The sequence below is a fragment of the Cetorhinus maximus genome, chromosome 21 (genome assembly GCF_964194155.1).
Source record: "Cetorhinus maximus chromosome 21, sCetMax3.hap1.1, whole genome shotgun sequence".
NCBI classification, from domain to species: Eukaryota; Metazoa; Chordata; class Chondrichthyes; order Lamniformes; family Cetorhinidae; genus Cetorhinus; species Cetorhinus maximus.
Genome location: NC_135899.1, coordinates 92,437,126 through 92,455,498, shown reverse-complemented (window position 1 = coordinate 92,455,498; position 18,373 = coordinate 92,437,126). Strand labels below are relative to the sequence as shown.

The following is an 18,373-nucleotide window of genomic DNA, read 5'->3' as shown; positions in this document are numbered from 1 at the left end:
GGTTTCCAGCATCTGTGTTTTGCATTTACTTTAGTTGAGGAGAGTTTGGTGTGATATACTTAATGCTTGCATTGTACCTCTAAGAATAGGGTTCATTTCAGAGAACTCTATCGGCTTTGCTTCAGGTAACGTATTTTTATCAATTTGCCATTAATTGGTGGATATCCTGCGGTCAGTTCTGGCCTGCATCTCTTGTCAATGTCTGTCTGTGGACTGACTTAGCCTGACCATAGACTGCAATTTTGTAATGCTGTGAAGCACTTTGTGTTCTAAGACCACAAAGGGAGTAGGTGGGACTGCGGAGTTGAGGTTATAGTCAGAATAATCATGATCTTATTGCAAGGCGGAGCAGGCTCGAGGGACCGAGTGGCCCACTCCTGCTCCTAATTTGTATGTCCATATGTATCTAATACTGGAACATAAGCCCAGAGCCAGGAGCAGACCTGCTTCCAGCACACATACCAGGTTTGGGTGTTTCGAAAACGCTGAATGTTTGTCAGTTTGTAGGAAGGACAGGGAGAGACAATATAAAATAAAGGGTAGAATTCTAAAAGGGATGCAGGAGCAAAGGGACCCACGTGAATATGTGCGTAAATCATTGAAGGTGCCAGCTAATAAAGCATATGGCATCCTGGGCTTTATCAATAGGGACATGGAGTATAAAAGCAAGGAAGTTATGTGAAAATTGTGTAAAAAAAAAACCGGCGCAGCCTTAGCCTCAGCCCAGTTCTGGGTGTCACACTTCAGAAAGGATGCAAAGGCATAAGAAAGATTGCAGAAAAGATTCAGGAGAATGGTTCCAGGCATGAGGAACTTCAGTTTTGTAAATAGATTAGAGAAGTTGACGTTGTTTTCCTTGTAGAGGAGAAGGTTGAGAGAAGATTTGATAGAGATATTCAAAATCATGAGGGGCCTGGACAGAGTAGATGGGGAGAAATTGTTCCCATTAGTGGAAGGATGGAGGACCAGAGTTCACAGATTTAGTTAAAGTAACTAGCAAAAGAAGCATTAGGGACATGAGGAGAAACTTTTTTCACCCAGCGAGTGGTTAGGATCTGGAATGCACTGCCTGGGAGTGTGGTGGAGGCAGCTTTAGTTGAGGCATTCGAGAAGGAACTGGATTATTATCTGAAAAAGAAGGATGTGCAGGGTCACAGGGAGAAGGTGAGGGAATGGCACCAAGTGAATTGCTCCTTCAGAGAGGCAGCACAGACATGATGGGCTGAATGGCTCCCTTCTTTGCTGTAACCATTCTGTGATTCTTTTCTGTAAAATAGGCTGTTACAGTCTTTGGAGAGCTGCCCCATCAGTCAACCAGTCTCCTTTAGTTTGTGTTGCATGTGCTCACTGCCATTATGCTCCAATGCTCAATAACTTCTGTGGTACATTCGAGGAATGCATTTGTGTCATTATGAACAGCTTCTTACATTAGAGCTTTTATTAGAAGGAATAACCTGGTTAAAGGCTTAATTCTAAGCTTTGAGAGGGAAGAGCAGCAGAAATCCATAACAAATCTGAAGCTGAGAGCAAACTTTCTACTTCAGCATTTTCTGGAGCTTTCATGGTCTCCCTTCCCAAGGTTTTAACCCAATGTTTGAAGACTAAAGTTTGGGGTCCTGCTCCACAGTGAGAATTTCCAATTTCACTGATTTCAACAAGTAACTGTGTGTGAAGAGGTGTACTTGTAATATTCAAAGAAGAAATTGTATGTCTGTAGCATCTTTCACGAGCTCAGGATGTTCCAAAGCACTTCATCGGCAATGAAATAATTCTGAAATGTAGTTATTGTTGTAATGTAGGCATTAGGTAGAAAGGTTCTTTTGGGTTGAATACAAAGGATGTGACTGAAGGTGTAAGTTAGGAGTAAAATGCATTTAATGTTACAGGCAATTCATGGTAAGGTTTGAAAGTAATTATAGGACAGTGCGAAAGGGAGATCATTGTAAATGTCATGTATGATTAGTTTACTGTATTGATTGAAGTCTGTGATGGTTTTTCTATATTAACTGACCTAGTAAGTTCATCAGGCATTTTTAGGTACTGTTTTCATGTGCATGGCGTGATGGAGGTAACATTAACTAAGGTGGCCTCCTCCTCCTGTTCTCCCTGGTCTGCATCACTCACTCCTGTCAAGGAGCCTGCTGTCTTTTGTCTCATGGCCTCTGCAAGAGTATCTATGGTCTGTCTAGGAGGGACTTCATCTGGCTTCCCGCAGTCTTTACAGTGTTATGATGTGGCAGGTGATGTGTGCCAAGCAGACCAGATCCACAAGGGAAACTTGGCCACGCTATCACAATGGTTTTGCAATTTGTATTTATTAAAAGAAGATTTGAGCATTGAATTCAGAAGTAACGAGTCCACGAACACCATTTAGAGATTTGAAAAATTAAATTAAAACATTTGTTAACAAAAGAAAAGAATTCAAACACAGACATAAGATTACAGTTACTTGATATTACAACAAATCCCAAAATTCCTAATTGACCTGACTCTCAACTACACATCCCATTTAAGGCAACAGTCCAAAATAGATTTCAAATTTAAATAAGCAGTCCAACAAGGTTACCATAACACCCATTCAACAGTGGAATTCCAAAGGCTTTTAACACATTTTTAGTTACTGAACACAACAGACTTCTGCAAAAGAGGCTAAAGGCTTTGCCCCAAGGCTACTTTACACAGCGTACCTTTCAAGATGTTACACGGCCACACCCCACATAACCTTCCATCCTTCTTTATATATGTTTCTCTGTCTTCAATACATAAAATTCCATTTTTCTACATTGTCGGAAATTTACTTTTCCCATAATGTAAGAATCTTTTATGCTGTCAATATGACCTCTTTCCTTTTGGGAAAAAATAAACATAATAATAACCTTGCCATATTTACCTTGTCAGTTGTAAACATCCTACCATCCCTTTGAAAACCAAACAATCCCTTCACTTAATCTAGAAATGCAAATTTCATTCACACCTTATCTGTGGAATGCTCATCCTCGCTTGTCCATCTCCATTTCAAAAGTCTGCATTACACCTAACTCTCTTGCAGTCTGACTCTTATTTAGTTAAATCAGTCACATAGAAAGAACCATCCACGCTCGCACCCATAAGCCTACAATAATGTTATAAAAAATATTATATAGTTTTGTGACACCTCCATCCTTATGGAAAAATGAACCATCATAATTTTAAAAGACGGCTTCATTTTCTCAACCCATGTAACTTTAATTACTACACTTATCTATATACACAAACTATTACACTACCAGGTGCAAGCATTACCATAACAATATATACAAATCCTTTGTATCAACAGAGTTCATTTCAGTCCAGTGTCCAGGTTTTAACTGTCTAATGTCCTTTTGAGCTTTAAACTCTTGACAAGGCATCTGCAATTAGATTTTCTCATCCAGCTACATGTATAATCTGTAAATTAAATGGCTGCAGTAATAAACTGCATCTGAATAGTCTTGCACTTGTCTCAAAATTTGTCCATAAATTTTAAAGGATTGTGGTCTGTATAAACAATTGTTTCTGAAGAATTGCTAGCAACGTAAACCTCAAAACGCTGCAATTCTAACACCTAGAGTCTTCTTTTCGAAGGTTGAATTTCTTCTCTAATGTACAGCCAGCTTCTGTGAAAAATATCTTATCAGCTTCTCAATTCCAGTTTCATCTTCTTGTAACAATACAGCACCAATACCCAAATCACTTGCATTCACTGCCAACTTAAACTGCTTGGCATAATTAGATACTGTCAACACTGGTGTCGTAGTCAGTACAGTTTCCAAACAGTCAAATGCCTTCTGACAGTCCTATTCTTTTTTAGTAGTTTAGTCAATGGAGCAAACACACTGCTAAAATTTGATACAAACTTTCAGTAAAACCCGCTCATGTCCAGAAACCTCAAAACTTCTGGTTTTGTTGTAGGCACAGGGAACTTCATGATGGCTTTTACTTCCACATTTCTCGGAGCCACCTTACCATGTCCAATGGCATGGCCTAGATAAGTAATTTGCGCTTTTGCAAATTTGCTCTTAGCTAAGTTCACCACCAAATTAGCTTCTTGCAGTCGATCAAACAGTTCATTCAGATGTTGTAAATGCTCCTCCCACATTTGACTGAAAACTACCAAATCATCAATATAAACAGCACAATTGCTTGGTCCTGCAATTACATTTTTGGCATCTTTGAAATGTTGCTGGTGCATTCTTCATACCAAATGACATTTAAACTGATATCGTCCATCTGGCATCACAAAAAATGATCTCTTTTGCTCTATCCAACAATAGCACTTGCCAATATCCTCTCAGCAAGTCAACCTTTGTGATCAGCTTTGATTGTCCCACTTTCTCAATGCAATCTTCCAACCATGGAATAAGATATGACTCCACTTTTGTCATTGTGTCTACTTTTCAATAATCCACACAGTCTTTGTGTTCCATCCGGTTTTGGTACTATCATAATAGGCGAACTTCAGTTATTGCAACTAGACTCAATGATGACATTTTGAAGCATGCACCCGATTTCTTTCGATACCTGTGACAATTTTGCTGGATTGAATCTATAAGGATGTTGCCTTATTGAAACTGAATCACTCACATCTACATCATGTATAGCTAATTTTTTTCTCCCCAGTGTATTCCCACCAATAGCTTTGTGTGGCTGCAATAGCTTCTCCAAATCGCTTTGACGCTTGTCTGGAAGGTAACTCAATATTACATTTAAATTCTTAAGTACCCCCTCATTGTCCAGTTTGATTAGAGGAAAATCAATATCAGAATCTTTCATTCCTACCCCTTTCTCTTTATCCACTATCACTAATACCTCATTTTGGTTATCTTCCCTGTAAAAGTACTTTTTGAGCATATTTACTGACACACCCTCTGCTTCTTTCTTCTATCTGGAGTATTTACTAAATAATTTACTTCACTCAGCTTCTTTTCAATTCTGTAAGGTGCACTAAACCTTGCCTGTAATGGTTCACCCAATACTGGCAATAAACTAACACTTTCCCCCCAGCAACAAAACTATGAATTATCTGCCTTTGCCTTCATCACCTGCTGTGATATCTTTAAATGTTCCTTAGCTAACTCACATGCTATGTTTAATCTTTCTCTGAAGTTTATCACATAATCCAAAAGGGTAGTTTCCAAACCTTGATGCACTCGTTTCTCCTGCATCAACTTCAGTGGCCTCCGTACCTCATGACCATAGACTAATTCAAAAGGATTAAGTGGCAGCTTGACAAATACATGAATAGGATGGGAATAGGGGGACACGGACCCCGGAAGTGCAAAATATTTTAGTTGACGGGCAATATGATCGGTGCAGGCTTGGAGGGCCGAAGGGCCTGTTCCTGTGCTGCACTTTTCTTTGTTCTTTGTTTTGTTAAATCCCGTTGATTCATTAGGAGTGTCTCTAATAGCAAATAACAAGAATGGAATTCCTTGATCATAATCCTGCAGATAGGCTTGACAATAAACCCTCATCATAGTTTGCAAAGTTTGATGCCATCCTTCCGAAGCACTGTGTGATTCAGGATGATAAGCTGATGACTTAAACTGTTTTATCCCCAGGCTGCTCATTACTTCCTTAAACAGTTTTGACGTGAAATTTGAATCTTGATCCGACTGTATTTCTTTCGGTAGCCATATGTCATAAAAAATTTAGTCAACTCTTCCACAATTCTCTTTGCTGTAATATTGCATTGTATTTTGTAAAGGTATCACTTCCAGAAACCTTGTAGACACATTCATAATTGTCAGCAAGCACTGATTTCTATTTTTAGTCTTAGGAAGGGGCCCTACACAATTAATCAGGACCCTGGTAAAAGGTTCCTCAAATGCTTGAATTGGAATTAAAGGTGCTGGTTTAATCACTGCTTGAGGTTTTCCTGTCACCTGACATATATGACATGAGTTACAGAATTTAACTACATCTTTATGCAGCCTAGGCCAATAAAAATATTTTTGTATCTTTGCCTGTATTTTCCTAATTCCTAAATTCCCCGTTATTGGAATATCATGAGCCACTCTCAATATTTAATTTCTGTATCCAGATGGTATAACTACCTGATGCACTACCATCCATTCCTCATCTGCTGAAACATGAGATGTTCTCCAATTCCTCATTAACATATTCCCTTTAAGGCGATAACAGGCTGGAATATATTCTGCCCCTGCTTCTGAATAAGTTGGACTGCAGCAGTTCAAGAAGGTAGCTCACCACCACCTTCTCAAGGGCAATTAGGGTTGGGCAATAAATGCTGGCCTACATCCCTTGAATTAATTTTTTAAAAAGCAGTCTGATATAACTGCTTTATTCGTGGATCCTTCTGCTGCAATTCTACCAATTTAACTGAACTAAATGCTTCCACTTCATTCTCTTCAACCTTTTCTTCTTGCACTATCTTTTCAATGACAGATCCAGCTAATTGAATATTAGCATCTTTCTTCTGTCTTTTAAATTACTCCTCTTCCTGTTTTAACCTGTGAGTTTGTGATCTTATTACTACACAATCTGGAAACAGTCCAGGATGCTCTTTCTGCAACACCTCTGTTGAATGCACCTCCACAGGTTGTTCGACTACAGTAGGCATCACCAACACCTGTGGCCCAGCTATAACATTACCTAAAATAAATTGAACTCCTGCAATGGACAATTTTTCCACTACTCCTACCTCACCTGTTTTCCATTTACTCTTCAAATTTATCTTCCACTATGGAATAGGTTTCGCATTTCCATGAACCCCACTTATTATCACTTTTTCCTGCAATACTCCCTCTGGACAACAAATATCACTATCCCATAACAATAAGCCCCTGTGTCTTTTAAATTTTAATATCTTTGCCTGTTCCACTCTGTATACGTGGAAAGACTTTCCCTTCACATACAAAATCTTTAAACATTTCTGTAACCTGCCCTTCAGCACTCCCTTGGGTAAATTGTGAACACATTCCTACTTCTCTACCTATCACTGATTTTTCCTACTTCACCTGTACACAAACGGCTAGTTTTTCCAGTGTCTGGATCTCCGAACCCAAGTATTCTTATTTCCAGAACTTGTCTGTGTTACAATTACTGCAATGGGTTTTCCCTGTAACCTCCAACACATTGACTTTGTCTGCCCCACCTTGTTACAATGAAAACAGCTCCATTTCCAAGTGTCACTTCTACCCTCACATCTTCCTTTTTGGTCTGAAGAGAAACTTCCTGAAAATTTCCAACTACTCCTTCTTTTCCTTAACTAACTACCTACCTTTCATCTTCCCACTTTCTATCCTTCTCTGATTTAAAAGAGTGACGGCAAAAAAGGTTTAGATCTATGAACTACCTCATAATCATCAGCTGTTTCTGCTGCTTGTCTTACCGTTTTAACCCTCTGTTCTTCCACATGAGTTCTCACTACCAAAGGAATTGAATCTTTAAATTCTTCCAAAAGAATTACTTCTCTAAGAGCTACATATGTTGCCTCTACCTTTTAATGCCCGTATCCACTGGTCAAAATTACTTTGTTTTACTCTCTCAAACTCAATATAAGTCTGACTAGGCTGTTTCCTTATATTTTTAAATTTCTGCTTGTACACCTCAGGAACTAACCCATGTGCATTCAAACTAGCCTTTTTTATTTCCTCATAATCCATCAACACTTCTTCTGAAAGTGAAGCATAAACCTCATGAGCTCTACCTACCAATCTAGACTGTAAAAGCAATGTCCAGATTTCTTGTGGCCATTTCATCTGCTTGACTATCTTCTCAAACAAAATAAAAAACACCGCTACATTCCTCTCCTCAAACTTTGGAAGAGCCTGCACAAATTTAAACATCTCCCCACTGGGATTTAGATTGGAAGTGGTCATTTCATCCTCAGAACCTCCCTCAACCTCTGAGATTTCTTTTTTAACCTCCAGCTTTTTAAGCTGATATTTCCTTTCTCTTTCCTTCTACCTTTCTACCGTTGCTAATGTCTCCCTCTGAAGATCACATTTTCTCATTTCCATTTCCCTGTGAAATGCTCTCTCTTTTACTTGTTCCTTTTCTTTCACCCCCAGCTCAACATTTTTTCAGTTCCTTTTCATGTTCAAACTGCTTCATTTGCAACTGGATCTTAGCTCATTCACCTGACTTACCCCATAAAGAACCTGGTGTCTCTAGTATCCCTCCCAATTTCAAATGCTGTGCTATTGCTTCAATAATATCTGCTTTCTTTGCCCCCATGCTTAAACTTAACTGCAACTTATCTGCCAATCCAGTTAACTTACCTTTTACTTTTTGTAAACCAATCAGAGTTATATCTTTGACTCCCAGAAAAGTCTTATCTATAGATAAAGCCATTTTTGCAGTCTCACCTCTTTAAAATCCCTTGCACCAACTCCTTAGTTCAATGTACTTCTCGCACTCGTATCCTTAAGATTCACCAACTTCCAGCCAATCAAGGAATTTCAAAAATCCCGCACAGAGCCCCCAGGTGATGTGTGCCAGGTGGACCAAATCCACAAGGGAAACTTGGCCACCCTATCACAACGGTTTTGCAATTTGTATTTATAACGAGAAGATTTGTGCACTGAATTCAGAAGTAATGAGTCCACTAACACCATTAGCGATTTGAAAAATTAAATTAAAACATTTATTAACAAAAGAAGAGAATTCAAACACAGACAAAAGATTACAGTTACTTGATATTACAACAAATCCCAAAATTTCCTAATTAACCTGACTCCCAGCTACACACTCCTTTTAAGGCAACAGGCCGAAATAGATTTTAAATTTAAATAAGCAATCCAGCAAGGTTACCACAGCACCTACTTGACAGTGGAATTCCAAAGGCATTTAATACATTTTTAGTTACTGGACACAGCAGACTTCTGCAAAAGTGGCTAGAGGCTTTTCCCCAAGGCTGCTTTGCATGGTGTACCTTTCAAGATGTTACACAGCCACACTCCACATAACCTTCCATCCATTTTACATGTGTTTCTCTCTCTTTTTGATGTATAAAATCCCATTGTTCTACATGTCTTCGGAAAACTACTTTGCCCATAATATAAAAACCTTTCATGTTGTCAATATGGCCTCTTTCCTTTTGGGGAAAAATAAACATCATAACCTCGCCCTATTTACCTTGTTAGTTGTAGACACCCTACCATCCTTTTGAAAATCAAACAACTCCTTCACTTATCTAAAAATGCAAATTTCATTCACACCTTATCTTTGGAATGCTCATCCTCACTTGTCCATCTCCATTTCAAAAGTCTGCTTTACACCTAACTCTTTTGATAATTTCAACCTTGCAGTCTATCTGACTCTAATTTAATTAAATCAGTCACACAGATAGAACCATCCACACTCACACTCATAACCCTACAACGATATTATGAAAAATATTATAGTTTCATGACAACAGACATATTGATGTTTGTTGTGAGCTTGGTAGAATTCACAATTCCACACCACAATGTTTGCCTTCTCGTGCTGTTTGTGGATTTTAACTCCTGCAGTAAAGTTGATTTCCCCACCCAGCTAAGCTCCAAATCGCAGGTGTCTTCCATACCTGGTGCTTGCTTGGCAGCAGTATTAAAATGAAGCTTTTTAAAAACTATGAGGTCAATGCACCGTACATTAGGTTCTCTCACCAAGCCACCTCTAATTTTGCTTAGGCCCAATCAGAAAACCTACGCTTGTGAGTCTGTGAGACATTTGTAGTCACCTTTATCTGAATTAGTTCCAGGACACCCGCAAACCAACACTATCACCTAGCACTGTTGTTATGACAGTGGCAGATGATATGTGCCAGGCAGACCAAATCCACAAGCGAAACTTGCTCGCAATATCACAACAGTTCTGCAATTTGTATTTATTGTGAGAAGATGTGTGCGCTGAATTCAGATGTAATGAGTCCGCTAAGACCTTTAGAGATTTTAAAGATTAAGTTAAAATATTTATTAACAAAAACAAGATTTCAAGCACATACATAAAACTACAATTACTTAATACTATAACAACTCCTAAAATTCCTAACTGACCTGACTCCCAGTTCCACACCCCCTTTAAAGCAACAGTCCAAATTAGATTTTAGATTTAAAAACAAAACCAGCAAGTTAACACAATACATACTTGACAGTGGAATTCCAAATGGCTTCTCCCACTTCAGCTACTGGATACAGCTGACTTATGCACAAATGGCTGGAGGCTTCCTGAAGGCTATTTCACACACTCCTGTTAGATCTTACATGGTTCTTGCCTCACAGCCTTTCATTCTCCTTTATATGTTTCTCTCTCTTTAATATGTAAATGCTATTGCTCCATATGTCTTTGGAACGGTACTTTTTCCATAATATTAAAACTTTCATGTTGCCAATATTGTCAGTAATCTTTGGGGAAAAATAAACACACTCCTTAGCATAGCTTATCTGACTACTTGTACACTTTTTAAAATCCAAACAAACCCTTCATTTATCTAAAAATGCAAATTCCCTTCACACTTTACATGCTAAACCAGCATCCATGTTTACTTATTAGCATTTCAAGCACATTACTACACCTAGCTTCTTTTGATAATTCCAAGCTTGCAGCCTACCTGACTCCAAATGAAATTAAATCACACAAATAAAACCAACTATACTCACACCCATAAACCTACTTTACAATAAACCAGAAAAATATTATGAAAATTATTATACTTTAGGAGCACAGTGTACTCTGCTTTTTGTCTATTGCACAAATACATCATGAAGTAATGGTATATGACAGCGTATCACAACTTCAGAGCAATTGCAATTAAAGGAGGGTGATGGCTGCCAGCTGTAACAGTACACAGACTCACAGAGGACAGGACTTCAAGCCTCGGCCATTGAATGGCTCAGCTGAGCACAATCTTTTGTGAGATGGAATCATCACTGCATGGAGTAAAATTCTCAGAAGAGCCTCTTTGCAGAAGCAGTTCCTCTTGGTCATGTGCAGAGCAATATTGATTAAGACAGTTTAAGCTACAGTATCTTGGACTGATAAAAACAAAAAACTACTGCGGATGCTGGAAATCCAAAACAAAAACAGAATTACCTGGAAAAATTCAGCAGGTCTGGCAGCATCGGTGGAGAAGAAAAGAGTTGACATTTCGAGCCCTCATGACCCTTCAGCAGAACTGAGTAAAGTTAGGAGAGGGGTGAAATATAAGCTGGTTTAATATAAGCGCCCCCCCCCCCCCCCCACCTCCGACCTTAAACCAGCTTATATTTCACCCCTCTCCTAACTTTACTCAGTTCTGCTGAAGGGTCATGAGGACTCGAAACGTCAACTCTTTTCTTCTTCGCCGATGCTGCCAGACCTGCTGAGTTTTTCCAGGTAATTCTGTTTTTGTTTCTGTATCTTGGACTGTCTGGTCATGGAAAGAGAATTGAGACCCTGTTATCCTCCATACTTGGTACCTCCCAAATCCATGACTGCTATCATCTAGAAGGACAAGGGCAGCAGACAGATGGGAACACCACCACCTGGAAGTTCCCCTCCAAGCCACTCACCACCCTGACTTGGAAATATATCTCCGTTCCTTCACTGTCACTGGGCCAAAATCCTGGAACTCCCTCTCTTAACAGCGCTGTGGATGTACCTACACCACATGGACTGCAGTGGTTCAAGAAGGCAACTCACCACCACCTTCTCAAGGGCAATTAGGGATGGGCAATGAATTTTGGCCTAGCCAGCGACACACACATCCCATGAACAAATTTTTAAAAAAATGAAGTTGCTAGGCTTTCACATCAATACAAACCATATTGTATCTTCCATGAGTAAAGTTGGAGGATCTAATTCTGGCACACGCATGTGAATTAAGCTAACACCTCATCCGCTTCACACTCACTGCAGCATAGCCTCAGCTGTACAGAGTGAACACTTAAAAGCATTCTGGTTGCACAGTCTGACATGATTTCAATTTCACTTTTAGATTTTTGGTGTAAAGGCTGACTGCTCTGCCTACTCTTCCCTGCCATTAAAAATGTAACTGTGACTTAGATTCAATGAATAGAGTTCCATTTGGTCTGATCAGGGGAAGACATTGTAAATCAGCCCCGAGCCCGAAGGAGGCACCAGTCTGAGTTCCTGTGGTAATCTCAAAATAAACAGTAGCAAATTTGTTTTGCCTTTCGACCATGAAGAGAAAATAAACACCATTAACCAGTGAGGCAAAATGAATCAATGGGATAATAATTTCCATCACCATCTTGTTACTGTTCTGACATTTTAAACCTGGTCTCTTCAGACCACAGTCGAGGTGCACGTTTATAGAGCACAGAAATATCCCACTTCATACACATTATTTACTTCTGGGGTGACATGCACCCCAAGATGGGCTTTTGACAACTTCTTGGCGCCATCACCAAGAGCGCCCATTTCCACCTCTATTATATTGCTCGACTCTGCCCCTGTGTCAGCTCATCTGCTGCTGAAACCCTCATTCATATCTTTGTTATTTCTAGACTTGACTATTGTGACACACTCCTGGGTGCCTCCCACATCCTACCCTCCATAAGCTTGATGTCATCCAAAACTCTGCTGCCTGCGTCCTAACTTACACCATGTCCTGCTCACCCCTCACCTCTGTGCCCATTGACCTACATTGGCTTCCAGTCAAGCGGAGTCTTGATTTTAAACTTCTTACCCTGTTTTCAAATCCCTCCATGGACTTGTCCCTCCCTGGATGGGACTTAATCTGGCCCCTGAGAGTGGACGGACAGGCTGGGGTCTGTGAAGGCAGGGGTGGAGTGGGGTGGGGGCTGGAGTGCCCATTGCCCTCCCGAATCTCTCTGGTTCAGTCAAGCGTGGGGAAGGTCAAGGTCGGCCTTCCCACCCAGAGACCAATTGAAGCCCATGGGTGGCCAATTAAGGCCCTCATCCTGCTGCTGGCATTCTGCCAGAGGCACTGGAGCCCACTCAGTAAAAGCTGGTGGCCTTCCAGCAGGCTTGGGGGTGAGAACCCTCCTGATCAGGCACCCTGTGACTCACGGAGGGTCCTCCGGCAGCAATGGCTGTTCCTATGGAAACAAAACGCTACCTTCACCAATAACCAGCAGCACCCACAACACCTCTCACCTGGGCCTGCCTGCTTGGGCCTGGAGTAGCCTGAACCTGCTTGCCTGAGTTCTCTGCCCTCCCCCATCGTTGCTGGTCCAGGGCTGGCTTCAGTCCCAAGTGCTCCCAGTGGCACTGCTGGGCATGAAGAGCTGCCAGCCCTCTGATTGGCCAGCAGCTTTTGGAGGCAGGGTTATTGCCCTTAAAGTTAATTGCCTGGTGGGCACAAAATTGCATCAGGACTCGAGGAAACGTCTGTGACAGACTGGCTCAGCTTTCCACAGCCCACCTCTGGAGCCATGCTGCCGCCAATAAATCCAGCCCCTTAGCTCTGTAATCTTCTCCAGCTCCACAACCCTTCGAGATATCTGTACTCATGTAATTCTGACCTTTTGAGCATCCATGATTTTAACTGCCCCATCATTGGTGGCTATGCCTTCAGCTGCCTGGGGGGTAAGCTCTGGAATTGCCTTGTTAAACCTCTCCATCTTTTTACCTGGTTTTCCTGCTTTCAGATGCTCCTTAAAACCTACTTCTTTGACTAAGCTTTTGACATCTGCCCTAACATCTCCTAAAGTGGCTTGGTGTTTTATTTAGTTTTACAATACTCCTGTGAAGTGCCTTGGGACTTTTCATTACATTACGTGTGCTATATAAATATAAGTTGCTGTTGTTGCTATTGAAGTGTGGTGACCGTCACTTAGATGATGCAGCCATTTTTAAGATCCCACAAACAGCAGCGAGTTGAATGTTTCATCGCTTTGGTACTGGTTGATGGAGAAGCTGTGATCAGGCCGGTTCCCTGTATCTCTGCAAATAGCTGAGATCCTTAACCTCCACCTGGCTACTGGGCCTCCGCGGAGTGTTTCCTGTGAAGGACAGCACCTCTGACAATGTGGCACCAACTCAATACTGTACTGAAATGTCATCCGAAACTTTGAGTACAGGTTCTGGTGTAGGGACTCAAATCACAACAGAGTAGGAATAATTAATTTATATCACAACGTAAAGTTCCTATAGATATTGTCATGGTTTTTGATAATTTTCAATGAGCTATTTAAAATTGAAGGATGTTAATGTTTTGTAAATTGAATTTGCCTGCAGTGTGTACTTCAGGTTCTTGCCTGTGATTGGTCAGAATTAGTATTGAAGTGTCAAGGTCACAGCATTGGTAAATGTGATGCTCAGTGATCTTATTTATATTTTATATCTTTTCCTTTTGATTTTTCTATTAGTATCTAATTCTCTCTCAAAGGCACTGACTCATGCAGGGGTTCCATTTTGCAGGCAGCACCAACTCTGCACTATCTCAAGGACATGGCTATTCATCATGTGCAACATTGAGTTTTGCCAGGCTATTTGACTATGTGAGCCATCACACTGCAGCCATTCTATTGCTGCTAAGTGAGGATTCTAAAGTTACACTGTAAGGTATGAACACCCAAACACTTAGCACATTAATTTACAATTCTTCTCTCCCAATATTCAGTAACGTTTCTATGAAAATAGAGCAGAGGAATTTCAGATAAATGGGTTAAGCATTCATATTCTAACATCCTGGATTGCAATTTCAGGGTGCAAGCCCCTAAAATCATTACTCTTATAAGGCAGTAGCAAACACTTGAGGTTTCTCCAAATAATTACAACGCTTATACAGATATTACAGTGGTAGTCTGATTTCCAAAGGGTAATACAAGTAATTGTTTAAGCCAATTTCCTCTCACTATCAAAGGCAAGAGATAATCATTTAAACTCTTTTTTCAGCTAAAATATTTGGAGGGCGTTCTCAATGGAACAATGTGTCATGAAAAATACAGACTGTGCATGTGTTCCAAACACCATGTCACAAAGGCTGTTTGCTCATTGCTTCATACTTAGTTTGTCTTGAAGAGCAAAATTAGTAGGGGTGCAAAACAGATGGCGATGGATCAGCCGGGTGGAGAGGACAATCAGACAAAGGTTATAACCAGTGCCAATCTGCTGCAGCCTGTTTCTCACTCCGTATATCTTTGCTCGTGAAACTGAATTCATGAAACTTGAGCTGGCCAATGGGTGGTTTTTGTGATATTTACCACATCACGTCATGAGCCATTCACCGAACTTTTTTTAAAATGGGAAAACCATTCAAAATGGGGCACTGAGGCTTTTAAAGGAGGTTACGTTACACAGAGTTTCATGGAATTTGCAACACAGAAGGCTGCCCCACTCAGCCCCACTTGTTATGTGTCAGTGTCTATGCTCCACATGAACCTCCTCCCGCTCTACTTCTTCTCATCCCGTCAGCATAGCCTTCTCCTTTCTCCATCATGCACTTATCTAGCTTCCCTTTAAATGCATCTATATTATTCGCCTCCATGCAGAAACAAACACCACTTGTACTTTCTATGCTCAGAACAGTGGTGCCTGCCTGACCGTTTGCTGCTCAGTTGGATTGTTGATGATGATGATATCGTAATGGTCTGTTACAAAAGCACCAGCACACCTGAGTTTCAGGAGGTTTTACTACTACACTGGTGCGATTTGTGATGTAAACTTCATGCTGGTATTCTCAATTCCACTTAGTTCTAAAAATGTGCAGTGTAGCTGAGACTATTGGGGTACTGCCAGCACATGGGAACCAATTGGTGGGAAGTAATGGGTAAAGTGACTCTTTGTTACATAAATATAAATGCCTACTGAGTGCATATTCACACAGGCTGTGCTGAATTAGCACAACAACTAGAAAGCCCAGAGATCTGGGGAACTGAATCTAGCATTTTAGCATTTGAGATTTGTGTGTGGGAGAATCAATAGAGCTATTCTTCATCAGAAAAGAGTTTGGAAATGATTTTGGAGTTATTGTACAGCTTAGAGTTGGTGGAGAGGGATGTAGCATGATCTGAATGAATAAAAGGATTATTATCAATGTTAAACTTCTGTGGTGGGAAGTACAATGAATGTGTTGCAGTTTTCTCATTGAGAATGGCTTTTTGATTGATTTAATTTGTTCACTGTTTGTTCAGCTACTAATTAGTGTCCCTTTTCTTATCTGTGTATAAGGATTTTGATAGTTAAGGGTGGATTTTAAACTTGGCTTCCTGTTATAAACCCACATTGATTTTACTGTGTCTCCGCGGGTTGCATCTGTTCTTCTGAACAGATGGGTGGGGTTAGCGGACACATGCTTTCTGTAACTCGACCCACAGCAATGTGGTTAACCCTTAACAGTCTTCTGAAATGGCCTAGCAATCACTCAGTTGTGTTAGGTACGTGGCTCACCACCACCTTCCCAAGGACAATTAGGGATGGGCAATAAATGCTGGCCTAGCCAGCGACGCCCACATCCCATGAATGAATTAACAAAAGGGTCAGACTTCAAGATTTTACCAGAGGCTGTGGTTTCCTCAATGGCCAACCTGGTGGTAAAGAAAGGTCAACATTTGTAGGGAGCCAAAAAGCAGTCCTGCTGCAGGGCTGTAAGTGATGGGGTCCATTCATTCCAGTTCCCAAAGGCAGCCTACTTGCCACCCAGATCCCTCTTGGGCCCACCAGCCAGCAGCCAGGCTGGGGCGGGAGTCCGGGCCTATGCAGATCAGGCCCGGGAGTTTAAATCTCCCAGGGCCGAATGATTCACAATATTGCCTCGGCCCCCACTCGTGTGACTCCTGATCAGGTATTAAAATCAGGCCCTTTAATGTCTGTCCACTTCAGTTGGATTAGTAACCACCGTGGCAGAGTCAGGGAGCATATATAATTACAGACAAATCAAGAAAGCATTGCACAGAGTTAGAGTTATTTTGTCTAGTAATTGAAAAAAAAAATCTAGTACTGTTCGTGGGAATTAGGAAGGGCTTTTAAGTGGGAAATTCAGTATTTCAACCCCTGCTTGTACTCAGAGAATCTTTATCTGGTTTAATTATGAAGTAAAGATTGAAATATTACTGGAGTCTCAAGCAGAAGGATTAATTCTTGGGTTGATTGCTTTGCCTTTTCAGCTTGCTCCTTAACTGCATCAAAGCAAAAGTGCTGGAAACACTCGATGGTCAGTCGGCAACTGTGGAAAGAACAGGTGAGTTAACCTTTCGGGTGTAAATCTATTAACAGTTCATGATGATGCCACGGTCCAGTGCTTAAGCTTAGAGAATAAACGGACGGGGCCATAAGGAGATGCGCTCCTCAATATCTGTCACTAGCATCAGCAGAAGCTGTGAATAAAATAGATGTTGAAATAATGCCATGTTATTGCATGCAGTTCGTTGTGAAATCTGGAAATGTCCAGTAATAACAGCTGTCCTTTCGGGATTATTAAAGAAAACTTGTCATGAAAATAATAAAATCAACACCTCACCGGTCCTTGCACAGTTTTTCCTCTGGTATTTTTAAAGGACCAAGTTTTGAAGTCTCCTGCATGTGAAACAGATTTGGATGTTCTGATTTTTCAGAGGAATCTTGCATGTGAATTGCTGGACTTAATCTTTGAAGCAATCTTTATTGCCTAATGCTGTGAAGTCACTCTTACAACTAGAAGGAAATACCTGAAGCATTAATTTTCAGCTAATTAAAAAGCAAGTCTTTACACTTTAGTACAGTTGTGATACTGATGATTTACATCCTGCATAAATAGGGAACATTTCTTTCATACCTGTCGCTGGGATAATGTTTCTTTTGTCTTTTGGGGAGGGGGGTAGACATTACCCAGACATGCTCCGAATCATCCAGTATAGTAATTATAGTTTTGATAAACGTAGGACTGTAGCTTTAAGAATAATCCTGTGTTGTAAGATCACATGATCTGTGTAAACCAATGAGTTAGCAGCGCAGGGAACCCCGAGGAGAGAGTTCTCCTTTGGTTATGGAGTTAGAGGCTACTGCTACTGTCTTGTCAATAAAGTTCAATGTTTCCACCAAGAAAAGTTGCCTGGAAAATGAACCCAATAACATCCACCATTTCCACAAGATGCAGCTGACCGCCTTTAGTTTCAGAAACTAATTGAGGTCATGGTTCTTTGTTAAAAGCAAAAAAACTGCGGATGCTGGAAATCCAAAACAAAAATACCTGGAAAAGCTCAGCAGGTCTGGCAGCATTGGTGGAGAGGAACACAGTTAACGTTTCGAGTCCGAATGACTGTTTGAAGGCTCACTCGGACTCGAAACGTTAACTGTGTTCCTCTCCGCGGATGCTGCCATGATTCTTTGTTGTTGCGCAATCATTTGCGCTTGACGTGTGGAAATTTCTCAAAATGGAGGAAGCCAACTGATGGCGTCTCTGGATTGACCGATATAATGGTCAGAAAGGAAGATGGACGGTTAAATATCTTAAGAGAAATGT

General features: G+C 40.7%; 2 protein-coding genes across 4 annotated transcripts in view; one reads left to right on the top strand and one right to left on the bottom strand.

Annotated features, from left to right (window-relative positions):
* The window catches only part of LOC144696132 (digestive cysteine proteinase 2-like), a 440,777-nt gene that overhangs the window by 156,187 nt on the left and 266,217 nt on the right, over nt 1-18,373 (bottom strand). The window lies entirely within an intron of this gene.
* The window catches only part of LOC144696131 (tyrosine-protein kinase Fyn-like), a 307,951-nt gene that overhangs the window by 40,022 nt on the left and 249,556 nt on the right, over nt 1-18,373 (top strand). For both annotated transcript variants that reach the window (XM_078567468.1, XM_078567466.1), the window contains exon 2: nt 17,040-17,113. The gene's annotated coding sequence lies outside the window, so the exon portion shown is untranslated. The remainder of the gene's footprint in view (nt 1-17,039; nt 17,114-18,373) is intronic.